This window comes from Pyrgilauda ruficollis, unplaced genomic scaffold, assembly GCF_017590135.1.
Source record: "Pyrgilauda ruficollis isolate IOZ18807 unplaced genomic scaffold, ASM1759013v1 scaffold56, whole genome shotgun sequence".
NCBI lineage: Eukaryota > Metazoa > Chordata > Aves > Passeriformes > Passeridae > Pyrgilauda > Pyrgilauda ruficollis.
This window is the reverse complement of record NW_024527266.1, coordinates 1,435,852-1,447,041: the sequence shown is the minus strand read 5'-3', so window position 1 is coordinate 1,447,041 and position 11,190 is coordinate 1,435,852. Positions and strand designations below refer to the sequence as shown.

Sequence of the window (11,190 nt, the reverse complement as noted above, 5' to 3'; positions counted from 1 at the left end):
GGTTGGGCGCTCGGCGCCTGTCGCTGGGCGGCGTGAGAGCGGGCTGGCCCCGCCTCGGCCCGCGCCTCCGCCCGCCCCGGCACAGACATGACACAGACACACAGGCGCTGCAGCTGCCGCTGAGCCAGCCCGGGGCAGCGCGGCGGCGGGCGTGCGGCTCCCGGCACCCGCCGAGCGGCAGCGGCGGCCGCTCCCGGCTCCGCCTCGGCCCACCGGGCGGGCGGCCGGCCGCGGCCCCGACACCCGCAGAGGGCAGCCTGGCACCGGGCGCCGGAGGGAGCTGGCGGGGGAAGGCTGACAGCGGGGAAGGGGCGGGAGGCGAGGAAGGAAGGAAGGGGAAGGGGGCAGCCTGGCACTCAGAGTCGGGGGCGGTCTCCATGCACGGGCACGGAGCGAACCCGGTCAGAGCGCGGCACCCAGCGGTCGTTGACTCCGGGCCGGCAGCAATAGCAGCGACCGCGGCGGTGCCTGAGGGAGCCTCTCCGTGCTCGGCTCCGCGGTGCCGGTGACCTTCCCGGAGCTGATCGCCAGGCCGGGGCAGGGCCTCCTCTCCCCGCGGAGGGTGTGCACCAGGCCCTGGGGAGAGGGCAGGAGGCTGGGCCGGAATCCCCCGTTGCCCCCGGGTCCGCCTGGCCGCCGGCGGGGCCTGTGCGCCGCGCGGTTCACCGCCGGGAGAGGGGCGGGGGAAGGCGAGCGGGACGGACGGACGCGGCCGGGCTGCACCTCGGGACATCACGGGGCGGGCAGGCGCCGGAGAGAGCTGAGCTGGGCGGCGGAGGAGGCGGCCACCTCGGCGGCGCATCCCGGGAAGAGTCGGGACCTCGCCACCGCCCTCCTCCTCCTCCCACCGTTAGTGGCTCCTCGTCCCGGGGAGAGTGGAGCTGCCGCCCAGCTGGGACCCGCTGGGTGACACCTCCGGAACGCCGGGCTGCGGGGACGGAGCTGGAGCTGCCCGCCTGGAGCGCAGGAGTGGGAAGGACCGCTTGCTTGCGCGGAGCGGCGGGCGCTGAGCGCCCAGCCCGGGAGCCACCCGGGGAAGGTAAGTACCTTCTCGCCGTGTCTCTGCTGCTTTCGGAGGCGAGAAAGGGGGCGGGGGAGGGCAAGAAACAATCGGTGAGTGTCTCCCTTCCAGCAGCCCGGGGAGGGGAGGGGGCACCCGAGTCCGGAGGGCCGGGCTGGCAGCTTTATCTGCTGGATTTTAATCCCCATCGGATCCGGAACTGAAGAGATGCTCAGGCGGAGGCGCGCGTGTCGCTTCCCGGCACAAAGGGGCACGTTCCCCCGGGCGAGGGAGGTTTCTCCGCTCCGCTCGCTGGCTCGGCGCCGCGCGCCCTCCGCTCCCGCTGCGCGCCGGCTCCAGCCCCGCTTCGGCCGGGTCCCGCCGAGCGCCGCTGCTCCGCGCCGGCGGCCGGGAGAGCCGGGGCGGCTGGGACGGAGGGAGTCGAGCCGCGGGGCGTGAGCGCTCTGCCCGCCCGAACGGGACCCGGGGGCAGAGCCGGAGTTCGGCTGGGACGCTGAGCCGAGCACGGTGACTTCCCCATCACCCGCCAGCCTCCCCTGCAAGCCTCCAGCCCGGGAAGCGCTTCTTTGGGAAGGCTTCTGCTGTTACCTCGTATCCGAGAAGTGTGTCGTTTAGATCATTAATCCCTGCGCACCGGGGGGTGGGGGGAAAATTGCAACTTGCGGCCCTGTGGAGGTGACGTGAAGTTTGGCAATGCCTTATGTAACACTTTTTGGAGAGATTCCTAGTTTTTCTGTTGTGCCCAGTTTTAGTAAGCAAGTGGTTTTTCTTCTTTGTAGAACATCAGACAAGCGGTTTTTGTGTTTTCACCTGAGTACAGTGTCGCCTGCTTTGTTCAACTTAGAACAGGGGTACTGATACACAGGATATAAAGGCTACTTTTTCCCTATATGCATTTTTAAATGAAAATTAGCCAGTGGAGGCGTTTGAACAGTTGTTAGAAGGTCTTACCTTTTTTGTGTGTATTTCACATATCACTCTTAAAATTAATACAGGAAACATTTTCACAGCACTGATTGTCATGCATGTATTCTGGAAGGTATGAATGCTACGTTGGAAATGGCAATAAATCAAATGTCTTTTAAACGTTCTTAGCCTCTTTTTAGACAGTATCACTGCTGGAAATGCTGGAAAGACTAGAAAGCACCAGGCTAAACAAAGTGCTTTGTTAAAATAAGACCTGGCAATTGCCAACAGGTCAGCATATTTTATTTAATGATATCTGCTGGATACAGATTTAATTTTCTGTGTACAGAATATTTTTTAAACTTCAGAAATAGAAGCAGCGAGAAATTTGATAAATGGGTTGAAATGTTGCCTAGTTTCCATAAGGGGTTATGTCTTCTAGCAGGGAAAAAACCCCAAAGCAAAAATAGAAAGCTAGCTTCACACATGAAAAGACAGTGTAGTGATTTGCCACATCTCTTCAGGCTCCCACTGCACAGAGTCGCTAGGGGGACTGGTTTGGGTGGGTTTCTTCCCCTCATTCAGTGGTGAAAATGCACAGACTATGTGATGATATCTGTGAAATGTTCTTTTTTTCTAGCCTTGTGGAGCTCCATCATTGTGCCGTAAGCTTAGAGGAGAAATCATATGTAGAAACTTGGGTGATGAGTCAGGGGTCTTCTAACAAAGTCGTTTTGCTCCCTGCTGCAAGGGAGATAGATGATCAGAGGTTAGTTTACTTATAGGAATAGGACAAGCTAACAAAAAACCTTATATTGAATGTCTTTACTGTGTTTCAGTATTTTAAAATGGAGAAAAGTGAAAGAGGTATCCCTATACTTCTTGAAAACTGGCAATTGCTGGTAGGTATTCTGAGTTTGAAATGTGGAATTCTTACCGCTTAGGTGTCCTGTGACGGCCCTTGGTCAGAAAGGCTGCAAGTCATGTAAGAGCCGCAGTAACTGCAGAGTCTCTGATGGATAATTGGATTGGTAGGTTGGTTTTGATTTTTTTTGTCTTTTAATTGTCTGCAGTAATAGCTGGTGCCTTTTCTCCATCCTGTTGATGTTTAATTCTCATGATATTTGGGCTGTGTTTTGTGTGGCATCTTTTGTGTTCGAAGTGTATACCCTCTTCTCAGTTGCTGGTTGGTAAAGCATAGCTTGCAGGTATTTGACTGGCAGTATGGAGCAAGATTTTTTTTTTTTTTAATGTCTGAAATACACATGACAACTTATTTTCTTTGTTGTTTTGATGATGTGAGAAGATTGTAAGTTTTCTCAGGTCTGGAGAAATATGCACTGGTTTTCTATAAAGGAGCACTGAAAACAGTGTTACTTCTATCTTGAATTCTCTGTGCCAGCTACTCAATCTGCAGAAATTTCAGAGTACAGTCCTCAGAAAGCCAAAGTGCAGAGCAGGGATGAATGACTCCATGCCTGTTGGTAACATTAAGATCTGTCAGAGGCTTGATCTGAAATTTCAGTGCGTAGGACTTTAATATTAGTAAAAGTAGTATTCCTTCTGAATTAATTATTTTAGAAAATGTAAAATTAGGCATCTCCCAAGTGCACTTAACTCACTGAACTCAAGTGTTCTTAAAAACAATGATTTTGAACTTGTGAGACTACTTTCTGCTCAAATGTGTGGCTTTTGTTTTTACCTGTGATAAACAATCAGTTGTTAATAGACCCTTACTGGAATGCTCTCCTCTTTTATCCTTTGTCTGATTATTTTTATTTTTTATGTGGCCTTATAAGAACAATCTTAAAAAATAAACACAGACATAAAACCAACAAAAACTAAGCTTTTTTGTTTGCCTGATATTTATAAAGGCTAATAATTGGTAAAATTAAAAATCTGACTACAAAGTCTTTGCACTGTGTGCTAAACTCTCGCTACATGCAAACTGCTATTGATGTTGATGGGAGTGTTTATCTAGATCCAGAACAGCAATTAACTTTTTAAAAAATGTGTGTCTATCCTTATTTCCTGTCTTGTGTGAAAGCCTATGTTAATGAGCTCTTGTCAGCTTTGAAGACTTTTCAACATCTGTATTAGAATAAATTAACAAAATGTCTGTTTTAAGGATATGAGATTTCTGGTGTATCTTCTTTTTCTGTAACGTGTCTGTGCTGCTAACGTTAAGATTCGTGTCAGAAGAGAACATGATGGCCAGTGCAAATTTACAGTTGGTTATTGTTCGTGAGTTTGTCTCCGTTCTCTTCAGAGTTGGCTCTTTTGGTTATTTGCCTAATGCTGTGGCTCAAGAACTTTTGCAAAAGTGAGGAAATGCCCACAATGTCCATTGCAAGGAAGCATGCACGTGTCCTTTGCAGGGAAACATACAAAGTGTCCATTGCCAGGAAAGGTACACATGTGTCCGTTGCAAGGAAACATGCACACATGTCCATTGCGCTGCTTTTGCTCTGTTGTCTGGGTTTGGCTTGTCTTCCTTTTGGTAGTGGATGTTAACTTTAAAAAACAACCATTATTCATTAATGCTGGCCTTAAAAACAGTCATTGTTCATTATCCCACATTTGGAATAATTTAAGAGCTGGAGAGTCAGAACTACCTCAAGGAAGATATTTTTACTTTTTTTTTTTTTTTTTTAAATTTCCTTTTCATTGAATCACTATTTTTTCTCTTCCTTGTGATACACCCACCTGAAGATAAATATTAAGAAATGAGGATTGTACCTTGTAGGGATTCATTACTCTTTTAGTGTCACTTGGTTCAGTATTTGAAGGTCTGTCTTGTCTTGTCAGAGATTGTTCAATGCATGGCTGTAGAAAGGGAGCAGCAGATAAGAAATTCTATTTTATTTGGAAGTTGGTAGCTCAAAAATCAAGGAGAAAATTGCTAGAAAGGATTATCCTGGCCTTGGCACTGACTTTGAAGAAATCTGCCAAGGCTGGAATCCTTGTTTAAGTGCCATCTGTGTCAGAATTAGAAGCAAACTGTGCAAAATAGTTCCATTACTCATTCTAATTTGCAGATCTGACCAGGTCTGATAATGTTTATAGTAGTATCCACATCATCTTCTTCCTTGGCTGTAGCTACTATTTCCACAAAACGGGGTTAACTGGGTAGAAGCTACACTTAAAATTATCAAAAAGTGCCCCAGCAATGTCCAGCCTGTTCTGTAGCAAAAAGTCAGATCTGATAATGTAACCCTGGTGGTGGAAGAAGCTGGAAATCTCAGCTGATGCAGGCAGAGTGCAGCCTTCGTCTCTAATCCCCACGTAAGATAGGTATGGCTGAGAATAATAAAAAGAAATAGATTTTTTTTTTTTAAGGCTGGAGTTCCCTGTCCTTATGGCTCTGGTTGCTTAACTAGTGAATGCTAGAAGATAGGTGCCATTACCACTCTACTCTTCTCCCACGCATTTTTGTGTGTTGATGAGTCATTTCTGTTACTCCACGTCTATAACAATTTTTAATCCTCAGGGATAGTTGCACGTGATGACCAAGACTATGCGTGCTGGCTGAGAGGCAGTTTGTCAAGGGTCAGATCAAGGAAGAGTGGCTTGATTTACTGTTTTCCCAGAAATCTGTGAAAATTAGAGAAATCATAGCAATTTCTCATCTGCTATTGTTTGGCCAAACTGCAAGTAGCAGTGGTAACACCAGAACCAAAGCTTTCTCAAGTAAGGACACCACCCACGTCAGTGTTAACCTGCTTTCACTCACCTGCACTGAGAGCTACAAGAAAACATGTGTTCAGAAGAAAAATAAAAATTTAAGCAACCCTCTGCTTCCTTCACGAGAAATGTTCCCTGCTGCTTAAAACTTCCAGGGCAGTTAAGTTATTGAGTTGCATTTCTCAATAGTTCCTCTACAGTTTATCCCAGAATGAGATATTAAGATACAGAGTATCAACATTTCACTTCTACCATTAGCTTTTAGATTTTACCTGCTGATAGGCATTTGGCAGTTAAGACTTAAGACTGGGAGAAAACTAGAAATTGTTACTGAGGAATCTTCTTTTAAATACAAAGAAGAATGAAGGATTTTGTTTTAGCAGGAGACAAGAGAAAGAGGAGAGAAATGAAGGAAAGGAGTTGTAGAGTTTTATTTATTTACTGAAATATGAAACTGCTTACAATTTCTAGATGGACTTGGGAATGAATTTAAGTTGTCAGCTGGGAGAACTGAGGATTTCTCATTGTGGAATGTCGAATGTCACTGAATGGTGGAGTGGGGTGAGCAAGAAGAATTGAGAACTAGTCAAATGAGGTGATGTTTTCAGTTTATACTTAGATTTCTCAATCCATCTTCTTCTGGTCAGGTTTCATTGTCTCCCTCTTTCTGATTTTCCTGCTGTGCCCCTAAACCTCAGTAGTAAATTCTCTTAGTGACTGTTTTCCCTTCTGTCCTCAGAAGGGAATGCTGCTTCTAATCAGTACTGCAAATGGGATTTTATGTTTAAAAATTACTGGACTTCACTCTGTGAATCTGCTTAATTCAATATTTTTCATGTCGAAGGTTCTAGAAAGGTGTATGCCACTACATAGAAATAAGAAATGAAACCCCATAATTTTAGCATTATTAAATACTCAAATGTATGTTCTTTAGATGATGTTGTTCTTAATATTATTAGCTTTCATTGTTTTGTTAACAGAAGGGATTAATGAGGCTTCCTGGTATTTTTATATAAAATGAACTGACATTCACCTTGAAGCTCTTCAAGCAGCAGTTAAATTCTGTATTTCTGTAGTCTCATAGTTTTTCAGTCCTGAGACTGGTTCTAGAATGTGGTTCTAGAATGTTCTCAGAACATTGGTTCTAGAATGTGACTCAGATTTAAACCTGTAGGTTGTCATTCATGTATGACAAATTTTCAAAGGTAAAATATTGGCTGGCATGCTTGGGAATTCTTAAATGAGATAAAGGTGGTTCCTACTGCTTTGAAAGGGTGCAATTGTCTGTATTTTTGGATTTTTCCATATTGAGCATGCTGTACAATTAGATGCTGTTTTATCCAAATAGAGAATTGGAGCATTGAAGAATGCAGTCCCTGTAAAGGTGGACGTGTTTTTGTTGCTATTATTGGAATATGTTATAACTTACATCCTTGATCTTGATCTTCCAGAACTCTTTAATATCAACTGCATTTATGAGAAATCTGTTTCCCTTCAGAGACTATTCCAGGTAGTAGAAATCAGTAGGTGATGATGTCGTGAACAGTTTTTAGTACTAGAAGAGCTGCATGTTGGCATTAACTTCCACAAAGCAAAAATGATCAGTTTAAGAAATGGTAGAAGCTTTTAGTTCACCATGTCTTCCTCCTTGAGATTTGTGTCATCAAAATGGGGGTTCTACAAATGAAGAAAGAAGGGAAAAAAATCATTACTGATAATGAGTGTATTGGACTGTAGGATGTGCTAGTGGCTAAGCCAAACCATTTGGTGATGAGCAGGTACTTTGAGAAAGAAGCAATGTGTACGGGAATAAGTTCTCATCCTTCCATAGTTGCTCTCAGACCTCAGGTGTGAAGAAGGGAGTATAGCCACTGTGGCTTAAATTCCTGCCTTTCCTTCCAAACATTACAGCCTGCTTGCCTTTTTCCCTTGTTCTCACTATAATGCTCCTGCAGCTTAAAGGCTGCTAGATTAAAATAGCTGCTTGTAGCAAACTTCTGCAGTCATTCAGTCTTACACTGTTCAGGTTAGCCATGTAATCCTTCATTGTTGGAACACTGCCTTTCCACATGAAGGCTTTGCTTTGGGAATGATTCCTGTACGGCCAAAATCAGGATGCTATCCAGCTGGTTTTTTACAGAGTGGGGAACCATGCATAGTAATGCCTTGCAATATGGTTATCAGGTTTGGAATTTACATCTCTACTGTTGCTATCCAGAGTCTTGCCCCTTGCTTTTGTGTGCTGTTCTGGGGAAGTTGGACTTAAAATCTCAACTTGTTCATACTGCCAGTTACCGCTACTCTCAGCCTGGCACCTGAGGTATATCCAACTGCATCATGTACTAAAAGCATCTGAGGTGCTGGTTAGTAAGCTTAGATCTTTATATTACTGTTGCAATGTGAATTAACTGTGCATAGTTAGTGAATGGGTTGAGAAGAAATATGTTCCTAACATTTTTTCTTTATTAAGATGAGCAAAAATAGTAATATTGTGCCACTAGTATGTAAAGAATGGAAACGGTATTTTTCAAATGCAGAATATGACAGTATTTTTCATATGCAGAATAACTTTGCCAATTTCCTAGTCTTAGACGTGTTGTGGAAATAAATCAGTAGGTTCCTGAATGCTTTACACAGCTGCTTAGAGTGAGGAAAATGAGTGTAGAAAGATAAACCCATTCTGTGACAACAAACCGATGCACTGCAGGTAAAGTGATTTGAGCAAAGTTGTCTAAGTGGTTAATCAAAAAAACAAAGAGCAGAACTCTGGTTTCCTGAAACAGTCACTGTCCTGTGCCTTAAAAACATGTGAACTATGTGAATAGTTCTTGTCTTTGGCAAGAACTACTGCTTAATATAGTTGTGCCTTAGATGATGAAACCAAGTCCCTAATGATACTTGACATACAATAATTATATAGTGTAAATATACAGAATTTATCTGCATCTTAAAACAAACAAGCGAAAGTTAATTGTCAAATGGAAAACAGACAAAATAAATTGATCAAAGTGAAATTTAGAAATACTCTTTGTTGATTTAGAGGCAGTTCTGTGACCAGGAGAAGAAAGGAGTGTGTTTTACTTCTCAAAAATAATACAACACTTAAAGAAGGAAATAGGAAAATGCTTAAAGGAGTAAATTCATTTATGTCTTGGTATTTAAAAGTGTAGGTTACTGTTCTTTAAATATATGGAGCTTGTCTATGGTCAGGTGGTGCTAACAACCTAGAGAGTGTAACTGGAAAAGGCCACTGAATTTAGAAGAAAAGTTGCCATAAATGAATAGTAAGGAAGCCAGAGTTTGCATTGAATTGTTGACATATGTTAACTGGATTAAAAATATGGCAGTTTTATTGATTGCATCATTTTATATCATCTTTGACCCATGATGAGCAAGGGCAGACACAGCATTTGTCTGAAGAGAAATCAAGTGCCTTGTTGCTGGGCAAGTTTGTTAAGGGTGCAGGGGTGGAAAGAATGGGAGAAACAGCATTGGGGTAAATCCATTTTTACCAGGTGTCTGAAAGTGATGAAATTTAATAGAGAACAATTTTTTCAGACATCCTAAAGCTCTTCAAATTTTTCACAGTGATTTTCTTCCCTTTCTGTTCTCAGTTTAGAAAATGCTGTATTATGTGTCAACGGTATAGATTTCTGGATCTGAGGTTGGTATCAAGAATTCTTTGAAATAATAAATTTTACATATTTTATTTCATGTGTTTGACTTTTGTTCCTCAGTTTCATCTGTCCCACTATTGGACACTGATATGTTAAGAAAGGCCCAAGTTTTGTTTCTCTTAAGATTTTTTTCTTTTTCTTTTGTCCTTAACTTCATACTTTAAGTTGCTGTATATGATCTGAGAAAATCCTGACATTCTGGTTTTATTAATGGAATTGTGAATGTAATTGTTTATTCATTTTATTAGAATGCCTAGAGGCTCTGTTTGAGAGAGGGCTCATTGCATGCTGGGTGAAGCACAAGTACACTGAGTGTACCTGAAGGATGCTTTATGGTCAGGAAGGCTGGTCTAAACCAGCAGCAAAACACTGGTTTGTGGCTGGAAATTTTCTGTAACAGCAGTGCTTTGAAAGAGTCAGGTAATGGTTGAGGTTGGAAGGGACTGCTGGAGTGGTCCATCACCCTTGCTCAAGCAGGGCCACCTAGAGCCAGTTGCCTAGGACGAAATTCACATACATTTGAGTATCTTCAAGGATCAAGACTCCACAATCTCTCTGGGCAACCTGTGCCACCCTCACAGTAAAAAAAAAAATGTTTCCTGATGTTCAGAGGGACTCCTGTGTTTCAGTTTGTGCGTGTTGCTTCTTTTGCTGTCACTGAACAGGATCACTGAGAAGGATCTGGCTCTACCATCTTTATTCCCTCCCTTCAGATACTTGTTCTTGACATTCCTCACTAGTTTTAGCTCCAGGTGGGCTCTGCTTTCCTGGCTGCATTTCTGCATGTTCAGACAGTGTCTCTGTACTCCTTCCAGTCTGCCTGTTCCTGCTTCCTCATTTTGTATGTTTTCTTTTTGTGTTTGAGTTTTGCCAGGATCTCCTTTTTCATCTGTATAGGCCTCCTGGCATTTTTGCATGACTTTCTGCTCTTTGGGATGAATGTTTCTTGAGTTTGGATCCTTGAGTATCAAGCAGCTTTCTCTGACCCCTCTTTCCTTCTAGGGCCCTGTCCCATGGTCTATTTTCAAACAGGTCCCCAGAGAGACCCACGTCTGCTATTCTGAATGCCAGGACTGTGTTCTTGGTTTTTTGCCCTTCTCCCTCCTATTGGTGTTGTGAATGCCACCAGGGTCACTGCAACTTAAGGCTGCCTGTGACCTTCATGTCCCTGAGGAGCCCTTCCTTTTTAGTAAGTATGAGGTCCAGCACAGAATGTCTCACTGTTGGCTCCTCTGTCGCTTGGGTCAGGATTCTGTCACTGCTCTCCAGGAATGCTCTAGATGCTTATCCCTGGGTGTGTCGTCCTTCCTGCAGATACCAGAGTGGTTTAAGTCCTCCCCCATGAGGACAAGGCCTGTGATTGTGAGGTTGCTGCTCCATGTCTGTAGAGGGCCTTATCCACTTGATTTCCTGGCCAGGTGCCCTGTGGCAGATGCTCACTCACTACAGTGTCACCCATACTGGTCTGCTCCCTATCCATGCCTGTAAGTTCTCACTTAGCTCATCATCCATGCCCAGACTAAGCTTTATGCATTCTGATGCCTCTCTCGTGAAAGGTGTCTCCAGGTCCTTCTGACATGCCCTTCCCAGTGAGCTTGTATCCCTCTTTTACAGCACGCTACTCATGCAAGCCATTGCAACGTGTTTCCATTCATGCCAGCAAGATTATAACCATGAAACTGCACACGGATCTTGAATTCCTTCTGTTTACGATATTGATGTTTATTCATGCAAAAAATAAATTCCACAACGGAGGGAAGCAATTCAGCTGAAAGCACTGTTTTTGCCAGTATAACTGTGACTAGTGTGGCAGCTTCTGCTAGCCAAGTGACATCAATCAGCAGTCACTCTTCACACCATCAACCAACATAGCTGGGGTGTCAGAAATTCCCAACGCAAGAA

The 11,190-nt window shown here is 44.2% G+C and overlaps 1 protein-coding gene across 2 annotated transcripts in view; it reads left to right on the top strand.

Moving 5' to 3' along the window:
- Positions 1-902: 902 nt before the first annotated feature.
- The window catches only part of LARGE1 (LARGE xylosyl- and glucuronyltransferase 1), a 279,159-nt gene continuing 268,871 nt past the window's right edge, over positions 903-11,190 (top strand). Inside the window, exons 1-2 of one of the 2 annotated variants that reach the window (XM_041481415.1) lie at positions 903-1,039; positions 2,872-2,958. The gene's annotated coding sequence lies outside the window, so the exon portion shown is untranslated. The remainder of the gene's footprint in view (positions 1,040-2,871; positions 2,959-11,190) is intronic. The other variant, XM_041481417.1, reaches the window with a different exon arrangement.